Source organism: Protopterus annectens, chromosome 13.part0, assembly GCF_019279795.1.
Source record: "Protopterus annectens isolate FY-2018-M chromosome 13.part0, PAN1.0, whole genome shotgun sequence".
Taxonomy (NCBI): Eukaryota; Metazoa; Chordata; order Ceratodontiformes; family Protopteridae; genus Protopterus; species Protopterus annectens.
This window is the reverse complement of record NC_056747.1, coordinates 846,465,578-846,486,080: the sequence shown is the minus strand read 5'-3', so window position 1 is coordinate 846,486,080 and position 20,503 is coordinate 846,465,578. Positions and strand designations below refer to the sequence as shown.

General features: G+C 46.1%; 1 protein-coding gene across 1 annotated transcript in view; it reads right to left on the bottom strand.

Annotated features, from left to right (window-relative positions):
- The window catches only part of MYO19 (myosin XIX), a 1,187,636-nt gene that overhangs the window by 243,775 nt on the left and 923,358 nt on the right, over nt 1–20,503 (bottom strand). The window lies entirely within an intron of this gene.

Here is a 20,503-nt window from a genome sequence, read left to right as displayed (position 1 = left end):
TGTTTTCCTTTTCATTTTTCAACCAAACAAAATACGCACCAGGCACCCAAAGAGGCAGGAGGAAATGAAGCCACGAGCCTGATTGTGGAAGCAACAGCAGATTTATTCACATAAACACCACACAATTCAACACGTTTTCGTCCACTGGACTTCTTCAGATGTAGAAATAAATGAATAACAAGCTGTGCCTACCTATATACCCCTCTTTGGGTGCCTGGTGCGTATTTTTGTTGGTTCTTGGTTTTGTGGCACCTATTCCTTTGGAGACCTTTTCATTCTTCCTCAACCTATGGGACAGAGTCCCCAGCTATGTTGATCTTGGGTGGCCCTCAATGAAGAATATTCTGATGTACCACCGAACCAAAGGCAGCTCTGTTTCTAGAAATATCCAATTTGTAATGAGTAACAAATGTATGAGTACAGGACCATGTAGCTGCAGCGCAAATACTATCAACAGATGTTCTTGGCCAAAAGGCAGATGACATAGCCAGAAGCTGGTTGAATGAGCCTTGGGAGGCTTACATAATGTCATGCCTTTCTGAGAATAAATCCAACAAATACAGTCTGTTATCCATTTGGCTAAAGTAACCTTAGAGACTGGAAAACACAGCCTTTTTTGATGATCAAGAAACAAAAAGTTGATCTGATTTTTTAATTTATTTGTTCTGTGAAGATAAAAACACAGTTGTCTGTGCACATCAAGGAGATGCATGCAGAATGTACTCTCCATTATTTTAAAAAATTGGTTTGAAAAACGGTAAGTGAATGGATTTGGTTAATGTTATTTTCAGAAGCCATTTTAGGTAAAAAGAAAGGGTTAGTCTTTAAGGAAACCCTTTTGAAGATCAAGCCTAGAGTTCACATATTCTCTTTAGAGAAATAATGGCTAAGAAAATGGTCATCCATGATGAGAAGTTCAAATCAGATTGAGCTGAAGGTTCAAACGGTTTCTGCGTTAAACCTTGTAACACAACTGCCAGATCCCAATGTGGTGAGGAGTCCTTTTATCAGAGGTCTTAGAAAAAAATACCTTTCAGGAAAGCTTTGCATAATTTAGACAAAGATAGGGAAAAAGTCTGTTCCCCATATGAAAATCGGAAATTGCTGCCAACTGAAGTTTAATTGTAGAGAAATAGAAATTATGTACTTACCATAAAGTACAGTTGTGTACACTTAACATAAATGTAGATGTTTGCGTGTATTCACTGTTGCAGTCATTACATTAGGGGTAATCTGCTGGCAGACTGCCCTCAGTCGGTCTGAATTCCAAAGTCTTGGGTCCTGTGTCGGTTGCTGTCTTCTCTTCCATGATGTCAGGGGTATAAAAACATGCAGCCGACACCATTTTCTTTCATTTTTCTTGCCCCCGATGTCAGGTGCCCCCAAAAAGGTTTACCTTCATCTACAAGCGAATACACCACATAGGTTGTAGAAGATACAGTGGGAAAGGTAAACTCCAGAATGACAGGGGGATGGTGGGAGGGTAACCTGGACTGCAACAGTGAATACACTCGAACATCTACACTTATGGTAAGTGTACACAACTGTACTATGTTCTTCGTGTTTCACTGTTGCAGTCATTACATTTCGGTAGAATCCCAAAGGTATGGTTGGGAGGCTGGGGCTAAACAGCATAAGGTGTGGCTATAAGGCCCTGCAGTGGCAAAGCCTGCCCTGGACTTAGAGAGGCAAATGGTAATGCTTTGTAAAGGTGTGAACAGAACTCCAAGTAGCAGCCTCCAGAATGTCTTTGGTTGGTACTCCTCTGAGAAAGGCTGAAGTAGCTGCAGCTCTGGTGGAATGAGACCCAATGCCTTTGGGCACAGGTTTACCATGGTGTAAGTAGCAGAAACAGATGCAGTGGCTTACCCACTTTGAAACTGTCTGCTTTGAAATAGCCTTTCCTTCTGATCCTGCAGCATATGACACTAGTAATTGCTCAGTTTTTCTTAGAGCTTTTGTCCAAGTAGAATCTTAGCTGTCTGTGTACATCCAGGGAATGCAGAATTCTCTCCTCCTTGTTCTGCGGATTTGGATAAAAAGTTGGCAGATGAATTGTTTGGTTAAGAGCCACACTGGAAACCACCTTAGGCATAAAAGTAGGATTTGTCCTCAGAGACACCCTGTCTGGGTAAAATATGGTAAAAGGCTCTACAGCCATGAGGGCCTGTAGCTCTGAAACTCTTCTTGCTGAAGTAATTGCTAGTAGCAGAGCTGTTTTCCACGATAAGAACTTTAGATCAGCGGTAGCAGCTGGTTCAAATGGAGGCAGGGTGAGCTTTTCCAACACATAATTGAGGTCCCATGCAGGTAATGGTGATAGTCTAGGAGGCCTTACATTTTTGGCTACTCTAAGATACTGCTTTAGTAAAGGATGAGAAAAGATTGATGGCTCTGTATTATAATGGAGTCGAAATGGCAGAGGCATGGATTTTGATTGATGAGAAAGATAGGCCTTTGTCAAGCATCTCAGTTAAGTATTGTAATATCTGAGGAATATTAGGTTCTGATGTACCAGTTCCTTCTGCTCAATTCCAAGCACAGAATCTCTTCCATTCATCAGCATAAGATTTTCTAGTACTAGGCCTTCTGGCTTCCAAAATGACATCCATCACAGCTTTACTGAGAGGTAATGTTTGTATGACTACATGATTAGCCATGCTGCCAGGTTCAGAGTCTGTAGTTGACTGTGCAGGATCTGATTGTTTTGCTGGGACAGTAGTTGTGGTCTTTGAGGCAAGGTACAAGCGGAGTATTGAGCCAGGTTTCTTAGGATTGGGTACCAGTATTGGCGGGGCCAGTCCGGGGCAATTAATATCATCTTTGGTTTCTCTTGTCTGACTTTTAAGAGGACCTTGGGCAGAAGAGGCGGAGGAGGAAAGGCATAAATTGATAGGTTTTTCCAACTCAAGGATAGGGCGTCCACTTTCCATGCTCGTCTGTGATAAACCCTTGTGCAGAATCTTTTCAATTGATAATTTTGAGGAGAGGCAAATAGATCTATGTCTGGGCTCCCCCATTTCTCTCTTATCATGCTGAAGACTTGTGGATTTAGTTTCCACTCGTGAGGATCCATAAGGTTTCTGCTTAAAATCGTCTGCCGTTGTGTTTTGTTTTCCTGGCAGGAATTGAGCTTGAAGATATATTTGGTAGGTCAAAGCTGTGTCCCACAGTGCCGTGGTTAATCTGCAAAAGGGGTACGAGTGTGTGTGCCCCCTTGCTTGTTTATATACCACATGACTGTGGTTGTCCGTCTTTTTCAGTAGTTGTTCTGGATGTAGTAAGTCCTTGAAGGCTGTTAGGGCATTTTGAACAGCTAGCATCTCTTTCTGGTTGATATGAAGATGCATTTGCTTTGGTGTCCATAAACCCTGAATGCATCTTCCTGCCATGTGGGCCCCCCATGCATAATCTGATGCATCTGTTAAGGTTTGGCTGGCAGGGGGTAGAGTGAAGGGCAGTCCTATGTTTTGGTGACATGCCTTTGCCCACCATAGAAACTCCTGTTGCAGGCAGGGAATGAGAGGAATCATTGTTTCCAGACTGTGTGAATGTTGACTCCATAAACTTTTAAGGTACCACTGAAGTTTCCTCATATGCAGTCTTGCATATGGAATTAGTAGGATGCAGGATGCCATGAAGCCCAGAGCCTGCAGAATTTGCCTTGCAGAAGACTGTTTTTTTGTTGCCATCAGTTTGAAGTAAGCCGTCAGTTGCCTTTGCTTGTCTGGCATGAGGTAAGCCATCTGGGCAGTTGTATCCAAGCTTGCACCCAGGAATGTTATCTTTTGAGAGGGTACCATTTGTGATTGCTTTTTGTTTATTGTGTACTCTAGGCATGTTGGAAGCCTCATCACAAACGCCAGGTGTCGAAGAGTGTCCTTGTTCTCTGCTTGAATGAGACAGTCCAACTAAGGATATATTTGTATACTTTGTCTGCAAAATGCAATTACTGGTGCCAGGCACTTTGTAAAGACCCTGGGCGCAGTAGATAAGCCAAAGGGCAGTGCAGAGAATTGGTAATGCTTTAAGCCAGCCTTGAATCTGAGGTATCTTCTGCACGATTGTCTTATTGGGGCATGCAGGTATGCCTCTTTTAGGTCTAAAGTCACCAGCCAAGCATTCTTGCCCAGCATGGGCAGAAGCTGCTGCAAAGTCAGCATTTTGAATTTTGGAATATCCAGGTATGTGTTCAGAATCGATAAATCGAGTATTGGCCACCAGACCTTGTCCTTTCTGGGTACCAAGAACAGTCTAGTAAAAACTTTGTTCTTTTTCCTGTTCTGGTACTGTCTGAATGGCCCCCATATCCATGAGCGACGTTACCTGTTTCTGTGCCTCTGCCCATTGATTTTTTGGCAGATCTGGCCAACCATTTGCCATTGGCAGAGTATGGAAATGGAATCTGTATCCCTGTGATACGATGTTTAGTACCCACTTGTCCTGGGTTATTAACTGCCAATTTTGAGCAAAAAGTGCTAATTTCCTCCCTATGGGTGCTGCCAAAAGATAAGTGCTTGGTGTAGGCAGAGGGAAGTCATTGGGATTGCTTTCTGTAGGTTTGCACTTTATCTCCTCCAGATTTGGAGGTGGAAGCGTCATACTGCTTTGACCTATATGAATCTTGTGCCTGGTATCTGGAACCCTTAGGGCATCTGGATTTGCCCCTTTGAGAGGTGCAACTAGCAATTTAGTTTTAACATGGTCAAATTTTGTTCCTTTAACCAGGAATGCCTCCTAATCACAGATCCAGTAAATGCAGCCCTGCAGGAGGCCTCTAAGGAATCAAAACCACATTGCAAAGTATGCTTTCCAACTTGTTCAGCTGCATGCAATAATTCCTGCAATTCTTTATTTTCTGCACATTCTGAAATCATCATTTTCTGTTTCAGCAATCCCATAACATGTTGCTGGTACTTTAAGCATATGAAATTGACAGTTTAAGGCCCTGATTGCCAAGGTTGCAGATGTACAAACCTTCCCCCCCCCATCTGTCTAGTGCCCTTGAATCTCTGTCAGAGGGGGTAGGATTATTTGCTGTTGAGGCCTTAACTCCCTTTGGACCCTGTGAAATAGTTTCAGTATCAGCAGCAGGGTTTCTAAATAAAAATGTATGTGAGTCAGGGACCCTGTAATATCTGTCAGGCTTACTGGGAGCCAGAGGTAAGGAGTCAGGGGTCAAGCTTGACTCCAAAAACACATCATCCACAATGTCTAAAACAGGGGGGATGGCTAAAGGCTTGTGCTGAGGGAGAAGGAGGAAATCCCTGAGCCTCTTTATTGATTCTGAGAAGTCTTGACTCTCCCAGTGAAAATGCTCACTCAAAGTATGCAAGGTTTCTTCAAATGAATAATCCTCAGGAGAAGATGCAGATGGAATAGACTCCTCAGCATCAGAATCCTCATAGGGAGGCATAGATGATTCCTGATCAGAAGAGGAATCAGAAGAAATAGAAACCTGATCTGAAGATTCAAAATCAGTGTCTTGCCTAGGCCTCTTATATGGAGGGGGATGGGTACCCCTGATCAAGGTAATAAGGTCTTCAGCCATTTTGATCATCTGTTTTTTAGGCATAGAGAGGCCTGTGCATGTGGCTCATGCATCAGTTTTTTAGTTTTAGAAGTTGCTTTTGTCTTTGGTTTTGCAGCTGTCGTCGGTTTGATATACAAATGTTGAGGTCTGAATACACCCTCAGAAGCCGGTGCCTGCTCAGCGGCTCTGGACCCATCTGAGGGAGATGCATCCATCGGTCCAATACCTTGAGTATCTTGCAGCATGCCGGACTCCACATGGGTGTCGGTAGAGGCCTGCGACTCGAAGGTAGTGGGTATCAGGGGCTGCGAACGTGCCTCACTGAGTACCGGCGAACCAGCGACTGGCTTAGGAGAAGCTTCGTCGTTGGTTTTGGATCTCGACTGCCTTTCTCTGTCCTTTTCTTTGCGTTTATGTACTCCGGTAGTCGGATTGCTATCACACGACATTTCTGGGTAGTTAAATCCGTTTCCAAAATACTTTGATGTGAAAATATACAGATGCTTAATAGTGCGTTGGTTAAATCTAGCACAAAACCGACAGCCATGCACGTTGTGATCAGGGCCTAGGCAAGGAATACAGCATAAATGGAAATCCTTAGGAGGTATTTCCTTCCCACAAGTAATACAATTAACTTTTTCTGACATCGGTAAAAAACAAGAAAAAAGTTTCCCCAACGGGGTACTTAGCTTTAGTGAAGACTTCGGTTCTGAAACTCAAACTCGAATATTTCATTAGTCTGCTTCGGGCACCGCGCGGCAAGAAAGTCTGAAGAAAATGGTGTCGGCTGCATGTTTTATACCCCTGACGTCATGGAAGAGAAGACAACCGACACAGGACCCAAAACTTTGGAATTCAGGCCGATGGAGGGCAACCTGCCAGCAGATTACCCCAAATGCAATGACTGCAACAGTGAAACACGAAGAACATCTTGGCCTATGTGTTGTCCAATTTCATTATGCATCACGAATGGGTCTTCGGATCAGTCTCGGCCATTTCTTCCAGACATACGATCCAAGCCTCAAATTTCTCCCTCTCCCATAATGCCTCACTCCTCTTTAAACCCTCAGATGAAGTTTGCTGCCCCTTCCTAAAGAGAGTCAGAACAATTGTACTAGATAAAGAAAGACCAACCAGAGACCCAACTAGGAACCACTGGGTTCCCTTATCTTAATGTCCAACTTGTAGTGAGATACAAAGGTATGAGCTGCGGACCAGGTAGCTGCGGCACAAATTTCAACAGGAGTCCTTGTAGAGAAGGCAGATGAAGTAGACATAGACCTGGCAGAGTGAGCTCTAACTGGATGAGGAAGTTGCTTGCCTTGCTGAAAGTAAACTGCAAAAATACAATCCATTTGGCTAAGGTGACCCTGGATACAGCCTGACCTAACCCATTTGGAGAATAATCAATGAAAAAGAGATATGTACTTAACATAACTTGGTATCTGTCTTATCTTATGTCACTATTCATCACTATTCACTCTTGGGTCTTGGATCAGTCATCGGATCCGAGCCGGCAACTTTACAGACAGCTTCCAGGCTAGAGCTCTTCCCACTCCCATGATCCCTTGCTGCCCCCTAACCCCCTCAGATTGAGTTTGTCCTAAGCTAGAAAGCAGCTAAGGAAGACCTTAACCACCAGATAGGACATCTCCACATCCTCTAGATCCTACCGGATGGGGTACAGAGAGAGGGATAATGATGAATGATGACACAGGATAACACAGATGCCAAGTTATGGTAAGTACATAATTCTATCTGATGTTATCCATGTCACTACTCTTCACTCTTGGGTCAGAGTCCCCAGCTGCCCTGAATCCTGGGTGGCCTCATGGAAGGACATGCCGAAGAACTGTGGAGCTGAAGAAAGTCCTGTTCCTGTAGACAATGTCAAGTTTGTAGCAACTAACAAAAGTGCAAGGAGAAGACCAGTTTTCTGCCACATAAATGTCATCTATGGAATATCGGGAAAGATAATGCAGCTGAAGTAGCCATTGACCTAGTGGAATTAGCTCTGATTGGATCTGGTAAGGAAAAACCTTTGGATGAATAAGCAAGGAAATGCACATCGAAATCCAATGGGAGATGGTTATTTTGGACACCGCCTGACCCTTCCTATTAAGAGAACACCACAAACAGCTGGTCAGACCTGCGGAAACTTTGTCCTAAGTAGAAATGTAATTGTCTATGCACATCTACCGTACCAAAGAGATATTCCCCTTTATTAGCAAAATATGGGAAGAAAACTGGCAATTGGATTGGCTGGTTCATATTTGCTTCTGTGGCAACCTTAGGCATAAACAAAGGGTTAGTTCAAAGGCCACTATGACCATGAAAAACCATGAAAGGCAGTTTGATAGAAAGGGCCTGCAATTCTGAAACTCTTTTAGCTGAAGTTATGGCTACTAGAGAATCCATCTTTAAACTGAAGTTAGGGCTACTAGAAAATCCATCTTCCATGACAAGAATATATTACATGTGGCAGCAGGCCAAAATGGACTCAGATTGCAGCAGAAAAGAAAGGTCCCAAGGAGGGGAAGGATCCTTGACAGGAAGTCAGAGCAGAAAAATCCCTTTTAAAAATGCTTTACACACGTGAGAGGAAAAGGTAGGTTTCCTCACAATCATGGAAGTTGGAAATAGCTGCCAACTGCACTAATAGTCAAGAAGCTAGCTCCATCCTGAAACAGCAAAGACAAGAGCAGCAAACTATCTGAAATGGAAGCCGGAGCTGGAATGAGATTGCGCTGCTTATCCCAAAGAGAAAACCTTTTCCACTTACTGGCATAAATCTTTCTAGTGGAAACCTTCTGAGAGGCCAGGATAATGTTCTTAACAGGAGAAAGTAGCCTGGGCTGATTCAGGATTACTGGAAGTGGACAAACCATGCCCATCAGAGAAAGCGTCTGGAGGTTGGGAATTGGAAGCTGAGAGGTATGGGAAATCAGAACCGGAATGAGATCTAGTACCCGGTTGGGGGGGGGTAATTCAAATGAGACAGAAAAGGGGGAACCAAACCTGCTGAGGCCAGAAGGGTGTGATGAGGATCAAGGTGGCCTTGAGGCAATGAGTTTTCTGAAGTATTCTTGGAATGAGGCACAAGGGAGAATAGGCATAAAGGAGACCTGGGGGCTAATTGTGAAACAGAGCATCCCTGGGGAACTTCCCATCTGGGGGAATCAGGACCAAATACAGACTGCATTTGTGGTTGAGAGGTGAAGCAAACAGATTGCAGCTCAGCTGACCCCAGTGAAGGAAGATCTCTCTTGCCACTGAAGGATTCAAGGACCACTCATGAGGACTCAGGATTGCCCTGCTGAGTTTGTCCGCCAGCACACTGGACTCTCCAAGAATATGCGATGCAATGAGAAAATGCCCAGAGGACATCACCCATTCCCACACACTCATAGCCTCGCAACAAAGCAGATATGAACGTGTGCCCCGTTGCTTTTTGATGTACCACACAACAGCCATGTTTGTCTATGTAAATTGAAATGGTACCTGGGGGGAGGCAGTCCTGAATGTCTTGCAATGAGAGGACTGCCCTCATCTCCAGGACACTGTTCAGTTTGGTCTTTGCAGCGGACCACATGCCTTGGACCATCCTTCCCTGAAAATCCCCCCCACCCCAACAGGAAAGCATCAGAGGTCACTGTGGTGCTGGGGGGAGAAAGACAATGGTCTGCCTGCTAGGAGGCTGGGAGACTGGATCCACCAAAGGAGATGATGCCTGTACAATGGGATGAGACAGATCGGGGTCATCGGATGAGATAAGGAAGACCACTGAACCAACAGTGTCCACTGTAGAACCCTCATGTAGAACCTGGCAATTGGCACCAGATAAATTGCCACCACCATGGACCGTAAGGCCCTGAGAATAAGATGGGCCTGGGAATGAGAGAGATCAAGATGAGACTGAACATGAGATCTGATGGTGTACAGACTGGGCCGGGAGCGCTGCAATCTCAGACAGTGTCCAGCTGGATCCCGATGAATTCCAGATTTTGGGATGGAATCAGGTTCGATTTGGGGAGATTCATTGTAATACCTAACTGGTCAAATTGTTGGAGTAGGTACTGAAAGGCAGTAGGCAGACTATGCTTCATGGGATCTGTGAGGAGCCAATCATCAAAGTACGGAAACACTTGGAATCCCTGCAGTCTCAGGTGAGCTCCGACCACTGCCATGCACTTTAACACCCGGGGGGGGGGGGGGAGGGCTGTGGTGAGACTAAAGGGCAGAGTTCTGAACTGGTAGTGATTGGTCCCTACTCGAAAGCGGAGATGCCTCCTGGAGTGCCTGTTTAATTTTATATGATAGAACACATCCTGGAGATCTATGGAGCACATCCAATAGTCCTTATGCAACAGAAGCATGATGGACTGGACAGTGACCATCTGGAACTTGGACTTCTTCACAGAGAGATTGAGATTGCGGAGGTCCAGGATTGGATGCAGGTCCCCCATCTTCTTTGGCACCAAAAAGAAGCAAGAGCAAGTTCTAGATTCTCGCTGCCCTGGGGGACCCCTTGGATGGCTCTCTTTCGAAGAAGCTTGAGCAATTTTTCTTGAGCTAGCTCTCTGATGGGGTGGTGCATCAGGGAAATACTGCCTAACCAGAGGAAGAGACTGAGAAAAGGGAATAGAATAACTCCTGAAAATGATGCTTAGTACCAAACAATCTTTTGTAACACTTGCCTAGACCAAAGGGTGCAAAGACAAATGACCTCCAATTGCCTCCAAGGCAGGACAGTTGGGCAACAATTCAAGAGCGCTGTTGAGGCTTCTCAGAGAAGGGCTCCCTGGCGACCTGATTTTGCAGGCCCCCCTGCCCCTGGGGCAGCATTCACCATTGAACCCTCCCCCGATCTCTGGAGGAGGGCTCATCCTGAGCATCCTGGAAGGCAGACTGCAACTTGTGAAACCACATTTTCCTGGCCCCTTGCTGCATCTTGGAAAAGGAGCATTGAGGAGTGGAAAACCAGATTCCCACAGCCAACAAGGTCTTGCCTTCCTGCTTACTGTGGGTAAGTCTCTGACTGAAGGGCCAAAACAGGATAGAACCATTGAAAGGGGCACTGGTGAAAGATGCCTTAAAGGACTCCACAAATCAGCAGCCGAGCATAATGCCGAATAGCGATGCCTGTGCGGGCCGTTCGAGAGGCCCCTTCTGTAGCACTGGCAATCAGCCTCAATTGGGAAGAAAGTGTGGATAGTTTGGGGGACACCTTACTTAGTTCCCCACAGGCAGTACCTCAGAAAGGGATGTGATAAGCTCTTTGACCAAGTCCCTTTGTAGTTAGGTGAAATGTGCCAGGTAGTTAAGCACTCAGACAAAATGTAGCCAAGGCAAAAACCTGCTTTCCATGCCTGTCAATCATCCGGGACTCAGGGTTGGGGGGACGGACATCCATGCTCTGTTCAGCCAGCCCTCTTTGTGGAGGCAGCTACCAGGGTTGCATCGACTGACACTCCTTTTGACCAGAACTGCTTATCAGAAGGGGGACTGAGTAATTTGTCTGTACATTTGGGAACAGGCTCCACAGTGTCCGGCTCTTTCCATGCTCTGCTGGTGATATGGTCTACAAGTTCGTCTGCAGGGGAGGACCCAGAAGGTAGATGGTCCCATCCCAAAAGCCTTCAGAAAGACTGCCTCCTCAGAGGACAGGGGGAAGGGAAAATCAACTGCCCTTAAGCTTAAGGATTTCCAAGATGTCACCAAAGGAGACATCCTCGGGCAAAAACCTGGGGGACCTGCCCCTTCATCGAGGTCCATATCCTCAGTGAGCGACTCGGCAGGGGAGTCCAAGTGTTTCCTCTTACATGATCTCTTCCAGGGAACCTCCTCCAGGGGAGGCTCAGGGGAGGGTTCAGAAGACAGAGTGACCCCAAGTGGGGCAGCTCTCACCTGAAGGCTAGTTTGAGAGGGCTAACCTAGGACAGGATGAGTAGGGTCTTCTTGGAGGGGCTGGGATGGTACCTGGAAGGGCAGGGAGGAAACTCTCGGGGAAAAAAACCTCTCTATGACCTGGAAAGCTGAAAGACTGGATAATGCCCCATCTGCGCCCCTGGCAGGAAGGCCCACCTGGGGAAGGACCAGAGCAGACCACAACCTCTGGGTCTTCAGAACGTACTGGCCCCAAGCTGTAGAAAGCCAAAGCACAAAGGGGAAAGGACCAGTCTGTGAAAACTGATCTGGAACCCCCACTCAAGAATCCAGGGTGACCTATCTGGCCCAAGACTGTTAGCCCAGTGGGAGGCCAAGCAGCAGCAGTCAGGGAATCAGATCGGGTGGGGACAGAAAGATCCCTAGGGATCCCCATCTCTCTCCTTGTGCAATCCAAGGCCAGAAAGCCTGAAACCAACCTGGTTGGATGAGAAGACGTCAAAGAAGGGGTAGGAGATGAGCCCTTTGCCAGATACACAAGGGATGCAAGAAGCCCCAACTCAGTCTGAGACTTGAGAAAGGACCTCATCATCCTGTCCATATCGGAAGGGAGTAAACTCCTGGAGGACCTATAGCCAGGGGATGGGTGTCTCGATCCAGAAGACATTCCTTCTAAGGAATGACTTCTGTGCTCAGAGACTGAAGGGGACTGCCCCAAGCCAGAACCTGATGGGGAATGCTCAATAACAATAGTGGGATTAGAGAAATCCCAGATCCAATGACAAGGTAGGATCCAAATACTTGGATCCCACATGCCTCAGATCAGAGGAAGCCAGATCCATGGCAGGTCCAGATTTGGCCAGATCTGAAAGCCTTGAACTGCAAACCTTGGATCTGGGAGTGCATTCCCATGACCTCAGATCCAAGGGCTTCAGAAAGGAAGCCCCGGATTTGACAGAGTCGCTGATCTTGGGATCCAAGGGCATTTGATCCAACTGAGTTGAGGCTGGGGTTGGATCCAACAGCCTCGCCTTTTGGAAGAGGAAAACCAAGGAAGCAAGGGGGCCTTCCTTTTGTGCTCAGAGGGTCCAGCCTTGGCAAGGGGCTTAGCCAAGGGATCCCAATGAGCTAGCCCTTTTAAAAGAAGTTTGTTTCAGTGCTCAACCAAAGCCCTGGGGTTGAATGCGGCACAAATGTCGCATTCAACCTCCACGTGGTCAGTGCTCAAACAATAAAGATGCTCATCGTGCAAATCTGAGACTGGCATCTTCTGACCACATCAGGATTATCTTTTAAAGTCAGCTGGCTTATTAAATATGGTAAAATACCTACAGCCAAAGGGGCGCGTAGAAAAACAGAGCCAGTAAAAGACGAGCTATAAACACCACCAAGAAATAACCAATCAACACACAGACATACTAACCAACTAGAACTGCCATACACACAACGACCAGAAAAATAACTAACACTATAAAAAGGGTGCCAAAACACACTAAGAGAACTCAAAGTACAAATGGGTGTGGGGGACTAAACTAACACTACACTACTCACTAACAAAATATTATTACAGAAAAAAGCTGACATTTTTAGGAAAGAGCTACTTATTCCACTCAGGAACTTGAGCCAAGAAATCTACATCTGTAGCGTAGTGCGACAAATGAGATCTGAGGGGTTAGAGGGCAGCAAGGGATTTAGGAGTGGGGGGAGCTTGAGCCTGGAAGTGTCTGAAAATGTCGGATCCGAGACCCAAGAGTGAGGAATAGTGACATGGATAACATCAGATCAACTGTTCAGATTTCCTGTGAGATCTAGTCCTGTGCAAGTAAAAACGCAACTGTGCAATTGTCTGTGTACATCCAACAAATGCATGTGTTCTGCTTTATTGGAGTAATTGGGGAAGAATACAGGCAAGTGAATAGTCTGGTTAATATTTGCCTCTGGTATGGACAGATTCATTTTGAGACTATCGCTGAATAAAGTTGTATATGGTGGTTGAGAAGACAGCCTGCAGCTCTGACACTCTTCCAGCTGAAATAATGGCCACTAGGAAAGCAGTCTTCCAAGATAAAAATTTTAACTCACATAAGCTAGCAGGTTAAAATGGCTTCTAGGCAAGTACCAAGGTAAGATCCCAAGGAGGAGAAGGATCTTTTATCAGAGGCCCGAGATGAAAAAAGTACAGTTTTGTACCTGCCATAAATGTAGATGTCCGAGAGGTATGCATCTGCAGTCCTAACAAATGGGTTGTCCTGCCTCAGGCAGCCCTTCGGTCGGCCGGATTCCAAAGTCTGGGTCTGACCTCGGCTGATGTCGCACTTCACCCGACATCATAGCTGCAGTTCAGCGGGTATAAAGGCATCAGCCGACGCCATTTTCCTCAATGTTTCTTGCCCCAGATGCCAGGTGCCCTCTAGGAAGGCTAAATTTGGATAAATGCAAATGTTTCCAAACAATAGAGAGCAAATAGAAATAAACATGTATATACATATATACAAACAAATACACCATAATAGATTCCCCCAGCTAGCTACAAGATGGGCAAATACCCTAGGAGTACCACAGAGGGAAGGAGGGTGGGTAATCCTGACTGCAGATGCATACCTCTCGGACATCTACATTTATGGTAGGTACAAAACTGTACTATGTCCTTCAAGGATGCATCTGCAGTCCTAACAAATGGGTAGAATACCATAGCCAAACTGGGGGAGGAGGCACTAAGGAGGCACTAAGAGTTTATGGTGTAGTTAAGATCCCTTGCAAAACAGCAGTGGCAAAACCTGCTCGGGATCTGGAGTATAAAGGTAGATTATAATGCTTGGCAAATGTATGCATGGAGCTCCAAGTAGCAGCCTCTAAAATGTCTTTGGTAGCCACTCCTCGTAAGAAAGCTGTAGTAGTGGCTGTAGCCCTTGTGGAGTGAGGTCTGATGTTTTCTGGAGTTGCCTTTCCATGAAAAGAATAACAAAATCTGATGCAATTTCCTATCCATTTTGAGATTGTTTGAAAATTGCTTTTCCTTCCATTCCTGTTGCATATGCTACCAGAAGCTGGTCAGTTTTTCTATTGTTCTTGGTTCTGTCCAAGTAGTAGCGCAATTGTCTGTGCACATCCAAGGTATGCAGTAATCTTTCCCCCCTGTTCTGCGGGTTGGGGAAGAATGTTGGTAGGTGTATTGCTTGGTTTAAAGATACCCTGGAGACCACTTTTGGCATAAAGGTAGGATTAGTTCTCATGGACACACTATCCTGATGGAAGATAAAGAAGGGTTGTACTGCCATTAATGCCTGTAATTCAGAAACCCTTCTAGCTGAAGTGATTGCAAGCAGGAATGCAGTTTTCCAAGATAAGTACTGTAATTCTGCTGTTGCTGCTGGTTCAAAAGGGGGAAAGTGTCAACTTTTCTAACACAAAGTTCAAGTCCCATGTAGGCAATGGTGGTTTCCTTGGTGGCTTTACATTTTTAATTCCTCTCAGAAACTGCCTGAGTAGAGGTTGAGAAAAGACTGGAGGATCCATGTTGTATTGTGCTGAAATTGCTGATGCATGAATCTTAATGGAGGAGTAAGACAGGCCATTGTGGAAAAGCTCTGCTAAATATTCCAGGATGTTAGCTATGTTTGCCAATGATGCATCTACTCCTTTTGTTGTACTCCAAATGAGATATCTTTTCCATTTTGCTGAATAAGTTTTCCTTGTTGAGGGTCTGCGAGCCTCCAAGATAATGTCTTTAACCCTTTGAGATAAATCTGGGTTATGTTGTCTTCTGTAATGTTCCAAGCAGCTAGCTGCAGTGTTTTCAAGTTTGGATGCAGGATTTTGAAGTTGTTCTGTGTTAGCAGCAGAGGTAGTAGGGGTAGAGGCCATGCGTATTCCCGAGACATACTCCTTAGTAGCGGGTACCAATGTTGCCTCGGCCAGTCTGGAGCTATCAAGATGATCCTTGGGTGATCTTTGATCTTCAGTAGCACTTTGTGCATCAAAGGGAGAGGTGGGAATGCATATGCTGTCAGGTTTTCCCAACTGAAGGATAGGGAGTCCACCTTCCAAGCAAGTGGGTGGTATGTCCTTGTGCAGAATTTTTTCAACTGGTGGTTGTGTGGGGATGCGAACAGGTCTATTTCTGGTAGTCCCCATTTCCTTGTAATGGATTTGAAGATGTCTGGATGCAGCATCCATTCGTGGGCATCCGTGGTAGTTCTGCTTAAGATGTCTGCTAGAATATTTTCTTTTCCTGGCACAAATATGGCCTGGAGCTGAATGTTGAGGTTCAGGGCCACATTCCAGAGGTCCATTGCCATCCGGCATAGAGGATATGAATGTGTGCCTCCCTGTTTGTTGATATACCACATAACTGCGGTGTTGTCCATCCTTATCAGCAAATGACCCTGTTGAAGAAACGGTCTGAATTGCCTGCTTTACTGCCAGCATCTCTTTTTGATTTATGTGTAGGTTCATCTGGTCTTGAGTCTATAAGCCTTGTATGCACTTGTCCACCATGTGTGCCCCCCAACCGAGATCTGAGGCGTCCGTGGTGATAGTCTGGTTTGGGTGAGGCCTGTGGAAGGGCAGTCCTTTGTTCGATTGACAGGCCTGGGCCCACCACTGGAATTCTTGCTTCAGGCATGGAATTATTGGAATTTGGGTTTCTAGGCTGTGCTTGTGCTGAGACCATAAATTCCTCCGGTACCATTGCAACTTCCTCATATGTAGTCTGGCATGTGGAATCAATATTATGCAGGATGCCATGTAACCCAGGGCTTGCAGGATTTTCCTTGCTATAAGCTGGTTCTGTGCTGTTAATGCCATGAAATAAGGTGGTAGTTGCTTCTGCTTTTCTGCTGTGAGGAATGCCATCTGGTTTGATGTGTCCAGTTCTGCACCCAAGAAAGTTATCCTTTGGGATGGGATCAGCCTTGACTTTTTTGTGTTGACTGTGTATCCCAGGGCTTGTAGTAGGTGAATAACCTTTTTCAAATTTGTTAATTTGTCTTTGCTGTCCGCTTGTAACAGGCAGTCGTCCAGGTATGGATAAATTTGAATTCCCTGAAGCCTGCAATGAGCAATTACTGATGCCAGGCATTTCGTGAATACTCTGGGCAGTAGATAAGCCAAAGGCAATGCTGAGAATTGATAATGCTCTGATCCTGCAAGAAATCTGAGGTATCTTCTGCAATTTGGTCGTATGGGGACGTGCAGGTATGCCTCCTTGAGATCCAGAGTCACCAGCCAAGACTCCTTGCCCAGCATGGGAAGAAGTTGCTGTAGGGTCAGCATCTTGAATTTTGGAACAATAAGATATGTGTTCAGAGTGGACAGGTCGAGGATAGGTCTCCATTGGTTTTCCTTTCTTGGTACCAGGAAAAGCCTGGAATAAAATCCTTGTCCTTGTTCCATAGCCGGTACCTTTTCTATAGCTCTCATTCTTAGTAAGTGGTCTATTTGCTGTAGAGCGTTTGTCCTTTGGTTTGGAGGTAGGTTTGGCATTCCTCTTCCTTGGAAGAGTATGGAAGTGAAACCTGTAGCCTTTGTCTATTGTCTGCAGAATCCATTTGTCTCCTGTAATGTAATGCCAATTTACTGAAAATAAGGCTAACTTTCCGCCTAAGGGTGCTTCTAGTTGTTCCCTGGTAGGCGGTTTCAGAGCCAAGTCACTGTGATTGTCCTGTGGAAGTGGTAGTGGCTGGATCTGTGGCAGTACTTCTCTGGCTGTTAGGCTGCCACTGGCGTCCCCTGTAGGCACCTCTGGATTGACCTCTGCCTCTTGGGCGTCTATTTCTGCTTCTCTGTGCTCTGGTGGTGTCTGGAAAGGACCAATTCTTGGAAGGCCAGTTCCTACTAAACCTCGGAGGCTGGACCTGTAAGAAATCCTTGACTGTCTGGACAGATTTAGCTTTTTCTTCCACCTTCAACACTTGCTGTGCAGGGGAACCAAACAAACTGTGCTTTTCCATGGGAGCATCTAGAAGCTTGGACTTTACATGGTCTGGTAAGGATTGCTCTTTTAACCATGCATGCCTTCTGATCACTGTACCAGTCATAGCTGATCTAAAGGAAGCCTCCAGTGCATCATAGCCGCATTTTAAGGAATGATTACTGACCTGCTGAGTGTTATGTACCAAATCCTGAAGGGACTTATGGTCTAAAGGCTCAAGTGAGGACAGTTTTTTAGTTAGCTGATCTAACAGGAATTCCTGATATTGAATCATGTGGAATTGACAGTTTAAGGCCCTGGCGAAAGAGTAGCAGAAGTATACACTTTTTACCCCATCTCTAAAGCCCTAGATTCTCTTTCAGAGGGGAGGGGTTTTTTGGTAGAGGCAGCTGCTACAGCTTTGGGGCCCTGTGAAATAGTTTCAGGATCTGCAATAGGAGCCTTATACAAGTGATAATGTGTGCCCGGAACCCTGTAGTATCTGTCGGGCTTAGCAGGGGCCGGAGGAAGAGAGTCAGGAGCAGTACAAGCATCATTAAATGCATCATCCACAACTGTAAGTACTGGAGGAATGGCTAAAGGCCTATGCTGTGGCAAATGTAAAAAGGTCCTAAGCCTTTTCCTAGAGTCTGAAAAATCCTGGCCCTGCCATTGAAATTGTTCTCTCATAGCATGCAAGGTTTCCCCAAAAGAAAATTCCTCAGGAGGAGAGGCAGAAGGGATGGAGTCTTTTGCATCTGAGTCCTCATATGGGGAATAAGGGCCTTCTGGGGGATTTGTATTGTCTGAATCATCAGAGGAGTAATCAGTAGAAACTGGCTCAGGGGGCTCTGCTCTAGGCCTCTTCTCTGGAGGGGGGTGAGAGGCCCTGTCAGGGTGAGGCTGGGATCCCCTGATCAAAGAAATGAGATCCTCTGCTAGACTAAGCATTAGAGTACTAGAGCTAGGCCTGTGAGAGGGGGTTTTAGCAGGCACGGTCTTTGAAGATTTAGCTGCTTTAGCCCTGGCAAAAGCCTTAATTGACATGGATGCAGGGGGCCTAGCAGCTCCACGTGCAGGAGTAGATATATCTAAGGGGATAGTATCTGATAAATCCTGAGAACCTGTAGGAGCAGGTGGAATTTCCGTAGCAGATTCAGCCATGTTGGATGAGGCCTCGGTTGTAGGAGGCATGCTTTCGGCCGAAGGAAGAACCGCGGACTCGGTTTCAGCCGAAACAGAGACACTCGCGGTTGGCTTAACCGTGGTTTCGGCCGAAACCGCGGACCGCGAGTGTCGGTCCTTTTCCTTACGCTTTTTAGCTAATTGTGAAGTCAGAGTCTCTGACGGCTATAAGCAAAAGCGGAGCCGAAAAACTCCTCTGCAAACTCCGACCGACGTCTAAGTGTCCGTCGGTTGAAGGAAGCACAGGCTAGACAAGCTGCTACGTCGTGGTCTGGGCCTAAACAAGGTAGGCAGTAAGAGTGGAAATCTTTATGAGGTATTTGTTTCCCACAAGTTAAACAGTTATTCACTTTTTCTGACATCGGCTGAGGCAAGAAAGAGTCCCCAACGGGGTACTTAGCTTTTTAGAAGTCTTCGGTAGTAGCAATCTCTGGTTCTGACCGACCGGCACTTGCGAACAGCTTGCTTCGGGCGCCACGCGGCAAGAAAGACTGGGGAAAATGGCGTCGGCTGATGCCTTTATACCCGCTGAACTGCAGCTATGACGTCGGGTGAAGTGCGACATCAGCCGAGGCCAGACCCAGACTTTGGAATCCGGCCGACCGAAGGGCTGCCTGAGGCAGGACAACCCTTTTGTTAGGACTGCAGATGCATCCTTGAAGGACATCCCCTTTCATAAAAACCTGACATTGCTTAGAAGTGGAAACAGTAGAGAGAAAGCTATTGCCCTTCCCTAAATGGAAATTCGTGATGGCCACAAGTAGAAACTTTATAGTGGAAAACTAGCTCTGTGCTAGAAAAGTAGGCTAAGAAGCATAAGGACGTCCAGGACTGAAGCAGAAAACTATCAATATTCCTCTGTGAAGCCCAGATGGAAAACCTCTTCCATTTGCTATCATATACTTTCTTGGTGGAAGACTTCCGAGAAGCAAGAATAACTTCCCAGAGTGGGGAAGCTATTCTGGACTTTTGTAGAATTACTGGAAGTGAAGAAACCAAGCAGTCAATTGGGGGGATCTAAGATTGGGAATCTGGCATTCCAACAGATGGGAAATCAGATCTTGCCTGGGATCCAGTATCCATGGAGGATATTTGCTGCGAGACTGCAGGAAGGTGAACCATACCCGACGATACTAGTAAGGGGCAATGAGGATTAGGCTGGTCTTCAACCTGCTGGCTTTCTGTAGAACTTTGGGTATCGGGGGAATTGGAGGGCTAACCATAGAGGAGACCCAGGGGCCAATCATGGACTAGGGCATCCCTGGGTGACTCCCCCAAGGGGGGAATCAGAGCAAAGTACTTGCTGCACTTCTCGTTTAGGGGAGAGGCAAAAAGGTCACAGCAAGACTGGCTCCAAGGGCTGAATATCTGATTTGCTACTGACTGGTTCAGGAACCACTCATGTGGATTTAAAATCAATCTGCTCAGTCTGTCTGACAGAATGTTGAATACCCCCAGGATGTGCATTGCAATGAAAAAGCAGTTTGAAGAAATTGCCCATTCCCAAACCCTCATTGCCTCCCTGGCACAATGGATATGAATGGGTTAAATTCTGCTTGCTGATGTAACAAACCCCCGACATATTGTCTGTCAGAATTACAACCGTCTCCAGAGCAAGGCAGTCCTGAAAGGCCTGCAACATGAGGACCACCCTCATCTCCATTACATTTATGTGCAATTTGGTCTCTGTCATGGACCGTGTGCCTGGACCATCTTTCCCTGGAAATGAATGCCCACCCCAACAGGGAGGCATCCGTGGTCATAGTGACCACAGGAAAGGGAAGAATGAAAGGTCTTCCAAGATGGAGGTCGTCTATAAGGATCCACCACTACAGATGACGCCTGCAAATTGGAGTTTGTCTGACTGGGGTTGACAAAGGATGGCATTGAATAGACCATTGTACCGCTAGAGTCCAATGGAGAACTTGCATGAAAAACCTGGCTAGGGGCGCTAAAAGAATGGCAGCTGACATGGCTCCTAGGGCCAT